The following is a 17,007-nucleotide window of genomic DNA, read 5'->3' as shown; positions in this document are numbered from 1 at the left end:
TTATTTAATATTTTTATTAAAATTGATTCTTTTTTTACTTGAAAAATTATTTTATCCTTGCTCCAAGTAATAGTATCTAAGAAATCATGACTTTGCTGTCCCAGTAATTTCTTGTCTTAATATACCTTAAAGTAAATGCTTACTAATTTTTTTTTTTTTTTAAATCCCGGTTTTACCACGCTTTGGAAAATTCTGGCATAGTCAAAAGAAAGACAGCAAAATATCAGGGATTCAGGTAGCCATGGTGGGCTAGCATGGGACAGGAGGGGTGGGGGATATCTGAATGGGGGCTGATTGGTGGGTGTGGGGTAGGGGTGGTGGAGAGAAGGAGAGGGGAGCGGCGGCAAAGGGGAAACTTCTTGATTGACCTAAGAAGGTACAGCAGCTTCTGGCTTGGGGAATATTCATTTCTTGGGGTAAAAAGGAGAGATAGAATTAAAACCTCAGCGCACTAAAACAAATGGCCCTGCCTTTGATGGAGCTATCTTAATGTAGAACGGGAATTTCCCAACCCCATCTATACTGGGGCCACAAATCAATCACCAGGAGCAAACTGAGCAGAGAGGTCACCTGGGGAAGTGGCGGCCAGTGGCCTTCTGGCCTCTTGTCCTTAATGCCTCTTAATAGCTTTGCCACTCACAGGCAATTGCTGCCCGTTTGGACTCTTTGGGAAAGAGAGGTGAGCACCAGCTGAAAAGGGCAAAAGAAATGACAGCATCCAGGACTGGGGCGGAGGAGTTCCTGTTTCCAAAGCAGTACAGTACCAGCTGCAGCGAAGTCGACTCCACCTCCTGGTGACTCCATGTGTGTCAGAATAGAACTATGCTCCATAGGGTTTTTAATGGTGACTTTTCAGAAGTAGATCGCCAGGTCTTTTTCCTGAGGTGCCTCTCGGTGGACTCGAACCTCCAACATTTCAGTTAATAGTTGAGCGTGTTATCTGTTTGCACCACCCAGGGACTCCTTCCAAAGCAGAGGAAGGGAAAACGCAATTTAGCGTTTACTCTAACCTTGGGTGGCCCCAATGGTTAAGTGCTCGAATACTAGCTGAAAGGTTGGCAGTTCAGATCCACCCAGAGACACCTTGGAAGACGCTCTTGGAGATCTGTTTCCAAAAGGTCACAGCCTTGAAAACCCTACGGAGCAGTTCTACTCTGCACACATGGGGTCACCAGGAGTTGGAATCGACTCAATGACAACCACCAACAGCAACAACTAACCCTCCCAACTCAGAGTCCTCCTTCCTTGGGAAGCAGCCAGAGACCAAGTACCTCTGGAAGTGGGGGAAGAATATGCTTTTATCCTTCCCCTACCCCTCCCTTATTATGTAAATGGATTCCATGCCCATTGTTGTCATTTTGCAGAAGAAAAAATTATAATTTCACTAATTGACCCAAAGCACTGACAATATTTAGGTATGTTGCTTTTTATTCATCTCGCTATATGTATTTTTTACATAGATGGGGTCCCATTGTATGCAATTTCTGATGCGATTCTTCCACGTCATATAATCAGCATTTTTCCATGCTTTTGACCACTGTTTACAAACTTAACCTTGGTAACCTTGGTAATCTTAAGTTTCCTGTTTTTGTGTATTAATGGTTCACTTTTTTGACTGTTGTAAGTTACGCTGCAATTAATATCTCTTGTGTGTTGGGGAAAGAGAGAAGAAGTGGAGGGTAGGCATTTTTCTTTTAAGGAAGTGATGTGGAAATTGCACACATCACATCTTCTTACTGTCATTGGTGAGCACTTGGTCAGGGGGCCGCCTCTAGCTGCAAAGGAGGCTGGGAAATGTGGTCTCTACTTGGGCAGCCGAAATGGGGGAAGGGTCTTATTATTAAAGGCAAGAAGGGAAAATGAGACTGTTGGATAATTCGTAGCCTCTGCTTTAGGAACTTTTATTTAGAAAGAATGGCCAGAAATTCTTGACTATACAAGATTATTTTGCAGTCTTCTTAAAAAACAATTTATTTTATTTCTTTTTGTTGTTGTTGAAAATTTACACAGCAGAACATACACCAGTTTAACAATTTCTACATGTACAATTCAGTGACATTGATTACATTCTTCAAGTTGCGCAACATTCTCACCTACATTTTCTGAATTATTCCCCTCCCATTAACATAAATTCACTGCTCCCTAAGTCTCCTATCTAACCTTTCTAGTTGCTGTTGTCAGTTTGATCCCACATAGATAGTTCTTGAAAACAGCGCAATACTCAAGGCAGACATTTCTTACTAATTAAGCTAAACTATTATTTTGTTTAAAGAAGACTTCAGGGGGTATTTTTGGTTTAAGGTTTAAAGATTATTTCAGGGCAATAGTTTCATGGATTCACCCAGGCTCAATGGCTGTAAAAAATCTAGATTCCATGAGAATTTGAATGCAGTCTTTTATTTTAAGCAAACTCATAAAATTCTTCTACTGGGCAGGCAATTAAAAGAACACAGTAGTAATGGTATTTTTCTTAGTTATCTAGTGCTGCTATAACAGAAATATCATAAGTGGATGCCTTTAACAAACATAAATCTATTTTCTCACAGTTTAAGAGACTAGAAGTTCGCATTCAGAGTGCTGGCTCTCGGGGAAGGCTTTCTCTCTCTGTTGGCTCTGGAGGAATGTCCTTGTCTCTTCAGCTTCTGCTTCCTGTTTCCTTGGAGATCGCCATGTGTCTTGGCTTCTATCTCCCCCATTTCTCTTCTGCTTGCTTGTTGAATCTTTTATATCTCAAAAGAGATTGACTCAAGATACACCCTACACTAATCCTGCGTCATTAACATAACAAAGGCAACTCATTCCCAAATGGGATTATAACCACAGGCGTAGATGTTAGAATTTACAACACATATTTTGAGGGGACATAAAGAAATCCATAACAATGTTACTACAATGGGATTATCTCTATTTTACTGTAATCATCTCTCAATGAAATACCTTCTCTCAGGTGTGCAATAAATTGTAACAGCCAATTATTCAATTTGGCAGCTATGTCAAATGACATGCTTTTCACATATTTTGGGGTGGGCTACCAAAAAAAAAAAAAAAAAAAGGCAGAAGACATGGCCCCTGTCGTTCAGAAGAAACAAGACAACATTCATGTGAAACATACGAGGAGTGAGAAGGGACCTCTCATTTATTTTCCACCTGCTAAGACATTGTGTCCTTACTATATATGAAGTAGAGATTGACACAATAGCTGCAACAATGGACTCAGACATACCAACAATCATGAAGACAGCACAGGACCCGGCAACATTTTGTTCTGTTATACATAAGGTCGCCATGAGTTGGAGCCAACTCGAGGGCAACTAACACTGACAGATTATTTAACACAGAAAAAGAGTGAGGCCAGAAAAGGGAAACAATTCAGTCAAGGTCACCCACCTTGGAAGTGGCAGAACCAAAATTTGAACCCAAACCATGTCTTTGACTTCAAAGCCAGTGCACTTAAAACAATTAAAACATTTTTGTCAAAATTTTCTTTCTCTGTCTCCTCCCACTCTATTCAACTAATCCTGATCCTGTCTTCCCAGAAGCAACATCTTTCAGCCCATTTATCTATTTCTATGGTATTTGCTTCCATATTTCCAAATAATATGTATATTAAAATATCTCTTTATTCATCAATTTTGATCATTATTACTTGACTTCCAATTATGGCAGATGAAGAATTCAGCCCATCTGTATCTTGTCCCTAATATAATTTATCTTAATGTTTTATGAAATCCATATTCGGTATTTATATTATTGTGACTATGTAGACTTGTTCACTGCTGAATCTGATGATCTACCATGATTAAATTTTCTTTCTTGTATGTTTTTTGTTTGTTTACTTGCTTAGTTTTCCTTGAACATCTGACCAGTTGTGTCTCATTCATTAATAACTCTGTAAACCTCCCCATATAATTTTCTTTATAACCAAACCTATCAGAAAATTCATCAATTTGCTATTCCTCTTGAAGCCTCCCTCCTTCTCCTCTTAAAGCTTTCTGCATAGCTGTTGGTTGTTCTGGTATTTCCTTTCATCTCCTTCCTGGGAAATCTGTTTCTCTTTTTTCTGTGTTGGTTCCGATTTTCCTGGATCCTATGCCCTCCTTGTTTTCTTGGAGGATATCCATCAGTAGCTTTCTCAGAAAGGGTGTACAAGAGGTAAATTAAAATCTTGTATGCCAAAAGTGTTTTGATTTTATCTTTGCCCTTGATTTATAGTCTGGCTGGGTATAGAATTTGAAGTTGAAATAATTTTTTCCAAAAAATTTGAAGTCATTTCTCCATTTCCCTCTACCTGTTGAGTAATCTGCTACCAACTTATTCATCCCTTTGTATGTGACTTGTTTATTTCTTTGGATGGTTTTAGTACAGGTTTCCTCCTCTACGCGAAAGTTCTGAAAGTAGAGCCTTCCTATGAAACCTTTCGTAAGTCGAAATGGCATAAAGCAAAGAAGCAATGACCATTAATTTATATGGGAAACATTTTTGAGCATTCCCAGATCCAAAAAAATAACCTACCAAATCATACCAAGTAACACATAAAACCTAAAATAACACTAAACATATAGTAAAAGCAGGAATGATATGATAAATAAATTGAGATAAAGCACAGATGCTCACAGACACAGTTCAAAGCTATGGTGGCTTGATACTAAGATGCAGAGTATAGTTCCCAGGGAAGGAGCCTGACCAGGACTGAGATATCCCCTAACTGGGACACAGGCCCTGAGGTAATCCCTGGGTTACCGCACTCCATAGCTAGAGCATTGGTGTGTCCAGCATCTCGGCCTTCCTGGGGGGATCGGGAGCCGTCCTCCTTACCCCCCGCCCCCCCACACCGTCCCCCCGCTCCCTCGCCCAAGGATGGTAGGGGCAAGGCGAGGTGAGGGCAAAGGCCCCCAGGCGCCTGGGATCAAGGCCCACAAAGAGAGGGTGACAGGTGGCAGATGGCACACGCTGGCGGAGGGAGCGATTGGCCTCGGCTTCGGGGTACCCCCCTCACAAGCTCCCTCTCCTAGCTGGACGGAGCGGAGACCAGCCCCCAGCTTGCCTTCCCAGGCTCTCTAGGGGGCTGGAGACTGGGGATCATGCCCCACTGGAAGCCTGGAAAGAGGGTGGAACCCAAGAAGCACTGTGGCGACTGGGAGGGGAGGGCTGGTTGAAGATCTGCGGTGCTGCCCTTTTCCCACTCAAGGAGCTGCGGAAGGCCCGAGGCCTAAGGTGAGGGCCACTCCGCTCTCGCTGTTTCTTTCGGTCAGAGCTGTCTATTTAACTGCTCTCTGCAAAACAAACGTGGAATGCCGTGTAAAAGCGAAATCCTCTTCGGATTTCTCTCGGTTAGTGAAAACAGGTGCAAATGTAGGTCTCATAAAAGCGAAATGGCGTAAAGTGAATTTTCAAAAACCGGGGGATACCAGTATCTCTCTTTTTTAAAAAAATCCCTCCAAAAAGCCCATTGCAGTGTAGTGGATTTTGACTCATAGTGACCCTATAGGACAGAGTAGAACTGCCCCATAGGGTTTCCAAGGAGCAGCTGGTGGATTCAAACTGCCAGCCTTTTGGTTAGCAGCCGAGCTCTTAACCACTGTGCCACCAGGACTCCTCTTATCCCTCATAGGATATGGATTTTAATTCTTTGAAGTTTTCTTCTGATTCCTGCCTTATCTCTGTTTTCTCTCAGCATCTTTATTCTCCTTGTATGTTTTGGTCTCTGTCTGTCATGGTGGAGGTGTTCTTCAAGTGTCTGGTTATCCTTGGCCCTTAGTTCATATTAATTCAGAGCAATTAAATGTCTGATTAGAAGTTCTGTGTACTTAAAAAAAATTGAGATATAATTCATATACTGTAAAATTAACCCTTTTAAAGTATACAGTACAGTTTTTAGTATATTCACAAGGTTATGTACCATCACCACTATCTAATTCCAGAACATTTTCATCTTTCCAAAGAAAAATTGTGTACTCATTAGCAGTCACTTCCCATTCTCCCTCCCCCAGCCCCTGGCAACCACTAATCTTCTTTCTGTCTCTATGGATTTACCTATTCTGCACATTTAATATAAATGAAATCATACAAGATGTGGCCTTTGTGTCTAGTTGATTCCAGTCAGTGTAATGTTTCCAAGGTTTATTCATGTCATAATATGCATCAGGACTTCATTCCCCTTTATGGCTGAATAATATTTTATTGTATGGATATACTACATTCCGTTTATCCATTCATAGTTGATGGACTCTGAATCCTTTAAACAAAATTTTAAATAACTCCTTTGCTTTCATTCCCTGTTCAACCGCTATTTTAGGTGAGAGCTTGATGCCTCCTATTCCTGGGTCTTTCCAGGGTTCTGTAGAGCAACTTGGGGCTCCCTCCACCCAACCCTGCAGGCCCTTGAGTTTGACTTGCTTTCTTTCTGCTGAGTCACTTACCTTTCTCTATCTACTTTCTGCTTTTATACATTAAGGTTAAGGGTTACAAATGTCTCCTGGTTTCATTCATTGAAGATGCAGTTTGTATATTTGTTTCTTCTTCTTGTTCTCAGGTGATTTTTGAGATGCACAGGGGCAGGAACATCTTTAATCTGCCATCGTCAAACTGGAAGTCCACAAATGAACCTTTCATTAGGCCATGATAAGTGCTAAAAAGAGTCATTCATTTAATCATTCAATCATTTAATCAATTCATTCAACACATGTTTATTGATCACCTGCTGTATTTTGGGCACTGTGCTAAATACTGGGGAATAGGGAAAATAGAAGAGACACAGTTCCTGCCCTCAAGGTACTTATACGTTAGAGATATAAACAAGTAAATAGACAACTGCAATACAACAAGTACTAAGTACTTGCAATACAGTAAGTACTAAGAAGCGTATGTTCAGAGAAAGTGCACGTAGGTGGAAGCATGTCACCAATACTTGGAATAGAGTTTTAACTTTTCAGGACGCTTTCACGTTTTCAAAAGAATCCCGTTAAGTTCAGAATGAGGAAGCAACCCTAAATTTTGCCCTCCCTGCTTCCAGTAATATCTTCCCTTGGCTTGGAGAGGGCTCTCTGAGCAGCTCCAGCTGCCTGCAGCCTCTGGGAGATAAAGATACTTAAAACACCCCCGCCTCCGCTTCTGTGAGAAATTGGCCCCGAGCCTGGTCCTCCTCTGCATGCGGCTGGACGCTGTGAGAGATGGATGCTGGCGCAGGAGGCAGGAGGCTTCCAGCAGGCTTCCCACGTGATAAATGGCCGTGTGGACAGAACTGTGTTTTGAACCTAGCCCTGTTCATCGAGTTTCTTCACAGTGCCTGTGTGTGCTAGAAAGAAACAGTTACACTTTCCTGGGAAGCCACAGGACAGCACAGCCACAGCCTCATCCCAGGGAAGCTTTAGCTGTTAGTGAGAATGAGCTGGAGTCCTTGGGTGGTGCAAACAATTAATGAGCTCAGCTGCTAACCAAAAGGTTGAGGGGTTCAAGTCTACCCAGAGTCACCTTGGAGGAAAGGCCTGGCAATACTTCTGAAAAATCAGCCATTGAAAACCCTATGGAGCACAGTTCTACTCTGACACACATGGGGTCACCATGAATTGGAGTCAACTTGACAGCAACTTTAAAAAAATGATAGTGAACTGGAGGATTGAAGCTAAGCAATAAAAAAGTATTGTAAGCTCAGATTTGTCACATCACAAAGTACTCCAAACACAAGTGTCCTTTTTATTTTTCAATACTGTACTTTTCACATCTTCTTTCTCCTTGTCCCATATTCTGTCAGTTTAAGACAAAAACGGGTCAATTTGGCATTCATATTAGCCCAGGTCAGGGGAGGGGCAGGGTCCAGCTGGACTTCTGCATTAGTTCTGGACTTCTAGCAGGGTGCTGAGTGGTTAGAGGGGCCTAGAGGGGACAGGAAGGGGAAGGGCTCCTGAGGGATCAGGGTGGTGGGCTCCTCCCCAGTGTGGAAGTACTGCCAAGTGAGAGAGGCATTGGCTTCAGTCTGTCTCAATTCCAGGGCAGAAATAGACCTAGGGGAGGATGTTGGTTGCAGGAGCCAGATTTAGACAAACATTTTAGGAAGACATTTCTAATCATGAGTGCCTTCATGAAAGAACACACTGCCTTGTGGAGCAAGGCTTGCTCCTTTGCCATTTAAGCAGAGACTGGACATTGTTATAGGGATGTTGGACCAGGTCACCTTGGTCCTTCTAAGTCTTGACTCTACGATTTCAATAATAATTAAATGGTAACTAATAATTAAATGACAACCGGGAATCCCTGGGTGGTGCAAACAGTTAATGTGCTCAGCCGCTAACTGAAAGGTTGGAGGTTTGAGTCTGCACTGGGACGCCTTGAAAGGAGTCCTGGTGATCTACTTCTCAAAAATCAGGCATTGAAAACCCTGTGGGGCACAGTTTTACTATGACACACATGGGGTCGCCATGAGTTGGAGTTGACTTGATGGCAAGTGGTAAAATATCTACTAAGTGAAGACTATGTGCCAGGTGTGGTTCTAGGGGTTTTCCCTGCATTAACTTATTTAATTCTTGCAACAGCCCTCTAAAGTAGGTATTACAGGTAGTCCCTGACTGACAGTGTATTCGAGTTATGATGAACTGCACTTATGACTGTTCTTTGGTACATCTTATTGTTAGTAATATGTACCACATACAATGTTGCAGCATGTAATTTGCTGATGTTATCTTTCTCATGCCAACCTCCAAAGACAAATAAAGATTGGATTTATAAAGATACTGATAATAAAAGGCTATAATAATGAAAACTTAAAAAAAAAAAAAGATATTCGACTTATGTCAGAACAAATATATGACAGAGTTGTTAGAACGAACCCTTTCCTAAATTGGAGATTACCTATATTATTATTACTAGCCCATTTTATAGATGAAGAGTCTGAGACACAGAGAGGTTGCTCTGAAGTTTTTGTTCTTTTTTTTCCTTCTAAACTGTTGGCAGAGTAAAAAACATTATATTGTAGTGGTTGATCACTTAGACTGCAGCAAACTTGGGCTATGGAGTCCGTCACACTTTTCCTGCTAAGTGACCTTTTCCAAGTTCCTGCCTGTCTCTCGGCTTCAGTTTCCTCATCTGTGAAATAGGCACAATAATAGTGCCTCCCTCATTAGTACCTTCTTGGCGACTCATGACAGCCCAAGGTACAAAGGAACAAAATGTTGCCCAGTCCTGTGCCATCCCCAGGATTAACTGAAGGTTGGACCATTGTGATCCATAGGGTTTTCATTGGCTGATTTTTGGAATTAGGTTGCCAGGGCTTTCTTCATAATCTCTCTTAGTCTGAGAGCTCTGCTGAAGCCTGTTTAGCATCATAGCAACACGCAAGTCCCCGCTTAAAGATGAGTGGTGGCTGTACATGAGATGCATTGGCCGGGAATAGAACCTGGGTCTCCCATGTGGAAGGCGATAATTCTACCACTGAACCTAACACATATTTAATAGATGTTGACTAAAACCCAACCCAAACAATTAACTCTCTTGGTTGCTAACCAGAAGCCTGGAAATTCTAGTCCGCCTGGAAGTGCCTTGAAGAAAGGTCTGATGATCTACTTCCAAAAAATCAGCCATTGAGCCTTTAGAGCACAGTTCTACTCTGACACACATGGGGTCGTCATGAGTCAGAGTCTACTGATGACAGCCGGTTTGATTTGGCTCAAATAGGAGTTGTTATTATTATGGGATGATACCTCGTTTCGTTTTATTTTTTTCCATTTTCTTCCCCTTTCGTTGAAAGTCTGCTTTACTGTAGTAAAGAGGGCTAACTTAATAAATGCATACATTCTTGTTTTCTAATGTGTCCTGAAGAATAATGGCATAGTACTGTTACCTTAGCACTTCAATTTTTAGCTATTTGTGTTTCCCTTTGTTTTTTTCCTATAAGCATACATAATTTTTAGATGGCAACAGTCAATATAGAATATATTTTTGCATTCTTCCTTCCACTTAGATAACTTTCCCTAGTTGCTTCGTCATCTTCATCACCGTAATCTTCAATGTTCATTCAACCGAACGTATAATTTACATAGCTATCAATGTCGTAGGCGTTGCTTGTAATTTTTTGTTACTTATAAATAAGCCTGCAAAAATGTACAGTCTTCCCCCCACCCCCTTTTTTGTCTCCTACCTACTGCAACTCAGTTACATTTTTAGCTGGCACCACTGTTAGGGGTAGCATGTTTCGTACTGTTACTCCTTGCCTTGGGAAGTAGGATGGCCTTTCTTTGTCTCAAGGATTGTTCTTCAAGTGGTCAGTGTCGCCTGGCCTGTTAAGTCTGTGGTTTAGCAATCTGGCTGAGAGCTTTGAGAAGAGGAGCGCTCCTGAGCAGGTGGAAATCCGAAGCTCAACGTTGCCTTCAAGTGAGAACATGCGGGAACTGCAGGGCTGGGAGCCGTCATGAGTGCGTGTCTGGGATGGAACCCAGCGGGTCCAGATGTTGGGCTGAGACAGGAGCAAGATGCCCCTCCAATCTTGCGGAGATGCCAACCTGGTTCAGAGCTAGAACTGGGCCAATTAGCTGGCAAACACCAGGCTTGAGGCGCTGGGTTCAGTTTTCATTCCATTCACTTTTTAAAAAATAGTTTTACCGTGTTAAATATATATAACTAAACATTTGCCAATTCAACTATTTTTACACGTACATTTCAGTAACATTGGCTATGTTTATCATGTTGTACAACCATCACCACAATCCATTTCCAGATTATTCCACCACCACTTGCAGAAACTCAGTGCCCCTCAAGAAATGACTTCCCCCCTTTCCTTTCCCTCCGGCCCCTGCTAACACTAATAAGCTTTGGTCTCTATACGATTGCCTATTTCACATCAGTGGGATCATACAATATTTGCCCTTTTCAATTCACTTTTGCGGCTGATTTATTTTCTAGATGATGGTAGTGATGATGATGATAATGATGGCGGTGAAGATGGTGATAATGGTGATGACTAGGGCCACCATTAATTAAAAGCCTACAATGTGCTAGTCTTTTTTCTAGATGGTTAACACACATGCTCTAAATTTTATATGCTGTTTTACATGCTATTTTACAAATGAGAAAGCTGAGGCTCAGAGAGGTCAAGGCATTTACCCAAAGTCACCCAGCTGTCAAGTGCAGCGGCCAGGTTCAAAGTCAAGTCAAAGCCCTGTACTTTTTACTACACCAGGCTGCTCTCCTGATGAAATTCTGAGGACAGTGTTGACCTGAGCCCAGGTTGTATTGGCAAACACCACAGGTCATATCTGTTGCTTCCACAACTTTGTGGCCCTACTATTCTCCCACGCCCCGCTGGGAAGCTCCATCTTCTTTGTCAGTGGGTAAGCTGGCTTTAGTAGCCAGGACGGTGGGGCGCCTGACTGATGGACAGGTGCCAAGGCCTCAGCCCTGTGAATCCACCCTGGTTCCTCAGATGCCCTCTGAATATCAAATGGCCCTGCCTGCCTGTGTCTCAGTGCCTCCTGATCCCCCTTCTCGAAGACCCTGCCTGCCTGCCTGCCCTGCAGACGAAGAGGCACTGTGGAGCCAAGGCTGCAGGCTGGCTCTCCTGCCCTGAGGGCTAAGGAGGCAGGACTTGGAGCCAGTCCTAGACTGCCCTGTCTGCCTCTTTTAAAAACAGTATATATTAGGATAAAAAAAACAAGAGCATAAAAAAGAAAAGCAATCAAACAAAAATATCCTCACAATCTCAATTTTCAGAGAACTTCTGCTAATTAAAAACAACATTCTCATGGCCAAAAATAATTCAAACATATATACATGCAATGGACTATTACTCAGCCATAAAGAGAAATGAAGTGCTGATACATGCCACAACAGGGATGAACCTTGAAAGCCTTAGGCTGCGTGAGATAAATCAGCCACAAAAGGACAAATATTGTCTAATCCCACTTATATGAAATAGACAAATGTATAGAGATGAAAGGGTGGTGCAAATGGTTGCCCTTGGCTACTAACTGAAAGTTTGATGGTTCAAACCCATCCAGCAGCACCAAGGAAGAAAGGCATGGCAATCTGGTTCTGTAAAGATTACAGCCAAGAAAACCCTATGGAGCATAGTTCTATCCTGTAACTCATGAGATCACCATGAATTGGAAATGACTCTGGAGCAATGGATTTAGGGGTGAGACAGAGGTGGGAAAGGGGAGTCATTGGTTAGGGGGCACTGAGTTTCTGTTAATGGTAGTGGAATAATTTGGAAACAGTGATTATGGTTGCACAACGTGATAAATGTGATCAATGTCACTAAATTGTATACGTAAAAATAGTTAAATTGGAAAATGTTTTGTTATATGTATTTCTACCATAATTTAAAAAAATAATTCTAACAGCACATAAAGGCAGAAAATGAAAAGTAGAAATCCACTTCCTCCAAATGTAACCACAAAACATCTTGGGTTTCCTTCAAGAATTTTCTTTGGCATGGAAGAGCAGACACAGAATGCATATAATTATTTATACATAGTCAGATTTTTACACAAATGGGTCACAGTGTGTGCACGTCCAGCACTTTGCTTTTTCCCATTCCATGTGTGCTGAAGACCTTTCCACATCAGCATGGGCCCCATTGTTCGCACGGCCTGTGCAGGGTTATGCTGTATTTGCCATAATTGTTTTAACCTGAGCCCTAACAACGGGTACTGACCTTTTGGTTATTCCAGTGTTTTCTTAAGCACTCCAAGCTGTGGAGCCATGGTCCCCCACCCCAATAACCAGTGCAGGAATGAGGCCTGCAGCCAGGTGTGAGGCAGGGCATCTGGTGGATGGCTTGCTCATTGAGCACGTCCAGATGCAGCCCTGCCGCCTGGGGTAGACAGATGCTTGGAGATGCTTTCCCAGGAACCACTGCCCTCTTGTGGCCTGACTTGGGGGAGCATCTTGTCAGCCCAACATCCAGTAAGCCAGAGTCCCACTCAAATCCTGCTACTCCGCATGGAACCTCAGTTCATCATCCAGTTCTTGGTGTCACAGAGGAAGAAGATTCTTTGCTCCCCATCCCTCATGACGCACCCATGCCTGTGGCTAAATTCTGGGTGCCCTTGGCTTGCCTCAGTGAAGCAGCTGGGGAAACTGTTTGGAACACGGATGCTCAGCTGCTACCCTGTGTTTGTGGAAATGTATGACAGTGATTGGGTGCCTGTTGTGTGCTTACTCTGGGTGCTAAAAAGCAGGAGCCACCTAATGCTGAAATGGAAAGACCTTGTTGGAGTCAGGTAAACCTGGCTGTACTGCTATTTGATGAGTCTGTTCATCCATCCAGCCATCCATCCATTCATCCATCCTACTCATCCACCCATCCATCCATCTACTCACACATTCATCCATCTGCTCATCCATCTATCCATCCATCCTTACCCATCTATCCATCCATCCATCCATCCATCCATCCATCCATCCATCCACTCATCCATCCATCTATCCATTCTTTCAGTTATTCAACATTTTTTGTTGAGTGCCTACTGGTGTACCTAGAGTGCTGAGCTCTGTGACCTTGGATGAGTTACTTCACCTCTCAGAACTTCAGTTTCCACATCTGTAAATTGAATATAATAACATCTAAATATTGCAGAATGGCTGGGAAAATTAACTAAAATAATGTAGGTGAAACATTTAGTACCTAACAGATGCTTTAAAAATGACATTTATTAAATCTGAGATTTAGAAGATGTTTAATCTTCTGGAGGCTTACACATTCATTAGGGAGAACTGATTTAGGTGCAGAAAGTGGTCAGAGAGTTTTAGCATGCACAACATATTGTAAGACCAGTGGGTGTGAATGTGTGTGTGTATAAACTGTAGGCCTGTGAGCTGAAGCAGCAAAAAGTGAGGGGTGGGCTGGGGTAGCATCTTGCAGACATAAGTCTTTAGTCAGATTTTCAAGGGCAGAGATTGCTAGAGAGAAGAGAGAGGATGTGTCAGGAAGAAGGCACTGCACAAGCAAAAAAGTTTTCTTCCACAAAAGTGCCATGCAGCCCATCAGCAATGGAGTGCCCTATGCAGACAAACTTTTCCCTGGGTCAGTGAGGCAGAGGCCTATTATGAGATAAAAAAAATCAGCTGCAGCCATCCCTTACTGGTCTTACTGATTAAGTCAGTTGATAGCTAAATTCATCCCATGTAGTTGCTCCAGGAGTCCCCTGAAAACTTAGACGGAGTTTGCTAGAATGCTTGTAGGGAAAGGCTCAAGGATTCTGATTCAACCAATGATTATTGAGTACTTGTTACCAAGCATCCTGCAGGATTCTTCATGTCCTATGAGGTAATATTATTATAACCATTTTCAGAGGACAAGCCTGAGGGTCAGAGAAGATCAATGACTTGCCCAAGGCATCCTGAATCATTGATTTCCCTCTGTATCTCCGCTGCCCTCTGCAAATAAGAATTAACCAAAAAAAAACAAAAAACAAACAAAAAAAAAAAACCTGTTGCCATTGAGTCAATTCTGATGTGTCATTGTAACTCTATGAGACAGAGTAGAACTGCACCATAGGATCTCCAAGGCTGTAATCTTTATAGAAGCACTGCCACATCTTTCTTCTGTGGAGCAGCTGATGAGTTCAAACCACAGATCTTGCATGTTAGCAGCTAAGCGCTTTAACCACTGCACCACCAGGGTTCCTTAGGTACGAATTACCAAAAAAACCAAAACCCATTGCTGTCAAGTTGACTCCGGCTCATAGTGACCATATAAGACAGAGCAGGACTGCCCCATAGGGTTTCCAAGGCTGTAACCTTTGCAGAAGCAGACTACCACATCTTTCTCCCTGGACTCCTCTCATACTATGCTATGAGGTAAGAATTACTTCCCTGTAATTGTGTCTTAAAGAGCCCTGGTAGTGCAGTGGTTACGCACTCGACTGCTAACCGAAAGATCAGCGGTTCGAACCCACCAGCCACTCTGAGGGAGAAAGATGTGAAAGTCTGCTTTGGTAAAAAATATAGCTTTAGAAACCCTCTGAGGCAGTCCTACTCTGTCCTATATAGGGTCGCTATGAGTTGAGATTGACTCGACGGCAGGGTTAATGGTGTCTTCCTTGTTGATCTGAGTGGCTGGAATTCTCCCTCCATCAGGGAGGGCATGGGTGGCCTCTCTCCAGCTAGAGTGGTAGAAGGGGACTCCAGGAGATCCCAGGACCTTTTCTTCTCTTTAAAGGGTAACCCTGAGAGTAAGCGCTGATTTTTCAGTCCCAGAGTCTGTAAAGTAACTCCCCAGTCCCCTACAGTGACACATCATGATTCTTTGGTGGGTTACAAAGATGTTTTTATTAGTTTGTGGTGTCAATCTTTGGTGCAGTGTAATGAATTACTTAATACGGCCCTTCTAGCCATGGTGTTTGTGACTCACACACAATGACTGAGTGGGACTATGCAAATAAGGTATATGGAAGCTGTGATGGTTGGGGTTATGTGTCTACTTGGCTTGGCCATGACTTCCAATATAGTGTGGTTGTCTTCCATTTTATGTGTTGTGGATTTTGATCTCTACATGTTGATGAGGCAGGACTGGAGTCGGGTGTGTCTTGGGTCGCAGTCTTGTAGGAGGGTGTGACTCAAGTCCAACCCTTACTCAAGTTATGCCCTTCCTGGTGTGTGGCCTACATCTAAGATATACGTGTAGATGACCTGGAGGGGCTCTTTCTGCATCTGGATCCTGTGTCTTGTTCCTGATCAACTGACCTCCAGTTTTTGGGACTTCAGCCAGAGGCCTGCTGTCTGACCTGGTGATTCTGGGATTTGCTGGCCTCCACAACCTGGTGGGCTGGCAGCCTGTTGCCTGTCCTGATTCACCAGCTTCTGCAGCCTGTGGTCTGAACTGCCATTTTAGGTTCATCAGCCCCTGCAGCCACTTTGGTGGGGGGAAGCCTATGTCTGACCCACAGATTTGGGACTTCTCAGCATCCACAACTGCGTGAGCCATTTCCTTTACACTTTCATGAGTTCTGTGAGATGTTGCAGTGAGTTAGGGAACCCAAAGATGGGAGGGAGAGTACTGAGAGGAGAGGGAGTAGTTGGTGTTAGAGATGATGGAGTGGTACAGCAGCTTGGAAAAGCTGGACATTTGGGACATCTTTAACTTCTGTCTCTGTTTCATAGGAACCAGCTCTGCGCTGATCCTTATAAAAGAAATTATTCGTTTATTTGGTTTCTTCACTTTTCTTAGCAAATGAAAGAAATTTGAAAAATTTTAAAAGAAACATTTGAGTAAATCAAAGAAAACAAAAGGAGTCACAATCCCACCATCCCAACACAACCCTTCTCCCTCTCCCATAACAAGTTAGGGCCTGAGGAATGGACAAAAAGTGTGGTGGTGGCAAGCCTGGGTGTGAAGCTTAAAATTTGTGTTGGGAATCCATTCCTCTAGCAGAGGGTGGGGATGGTGACGGCGGGAAGCAAGCCATAGGGAAGGGGTACTTGGCACCAGGTGGTTTCCAAAGCAGGGGTGAAGAAGGAGAGAAAAGAATGGGCAAAGTGTCCAAGAAAGTGGAAGGAGGGTGAATTCAGAGGGAGATGGTAGGCAGCCAAAGTGGGGAGGAAAGTAGTGCCCTGGGGAGGCCGATTTCAGGCAAGGCGGTAGGTTTGATAGATTCTGGAAAGGGCCACCTGGGTGGCTAAGTGGAACATCTTTTTGATGCATCAGTAAGTGCAAAGGGAGTGGGCTTTCTCAAGGTCTAGAAAGAAAAGCAAGATGCTAGGAAGTCCGGAGCCATGCAGGAGGCTCCCCAAAGTTCAGCTGATGGGCGCTCACACCTTGCTGGAGGCACGTGAACTGGTGCAGCCCCTTTAAGGGCAATTTGACAAGATCAGTTTAAACAAAAATGTTCAGCTCTTCTGATCCAGCATTTCCACTCCTTAACAATTAAAAACAAACAAACAAACAACAACAACAACAAAACAGTCGCTGTCAAGATGATTCTGACTCATGGCACCCCCATGTGTCTCAGAGCAGAGCTCTGCTCCATAGGGTTTTCAAAGGCTGATTTTTTGGAAGTAGACTGCCAGGCGTTTCTT

Source organism: Trichechus manatus, unplaced genomic scaffold (genome assembly GCF_000243295.1).
Source record: "Trichechus manatus latirostris isolate Lorelei unplaced genomic scaffold, TriManLat1.0 scaffold00011, whole genome shotgun sequence".
Lineage (NCBI taxonomy): Eukaryota > Metazoa > Chordata > Mammalia > Sirenia > Trichechidae > Trichechus > Trichechus manatus.
This window is presented reverse-complemented; position numbering follows the sequence as displayed.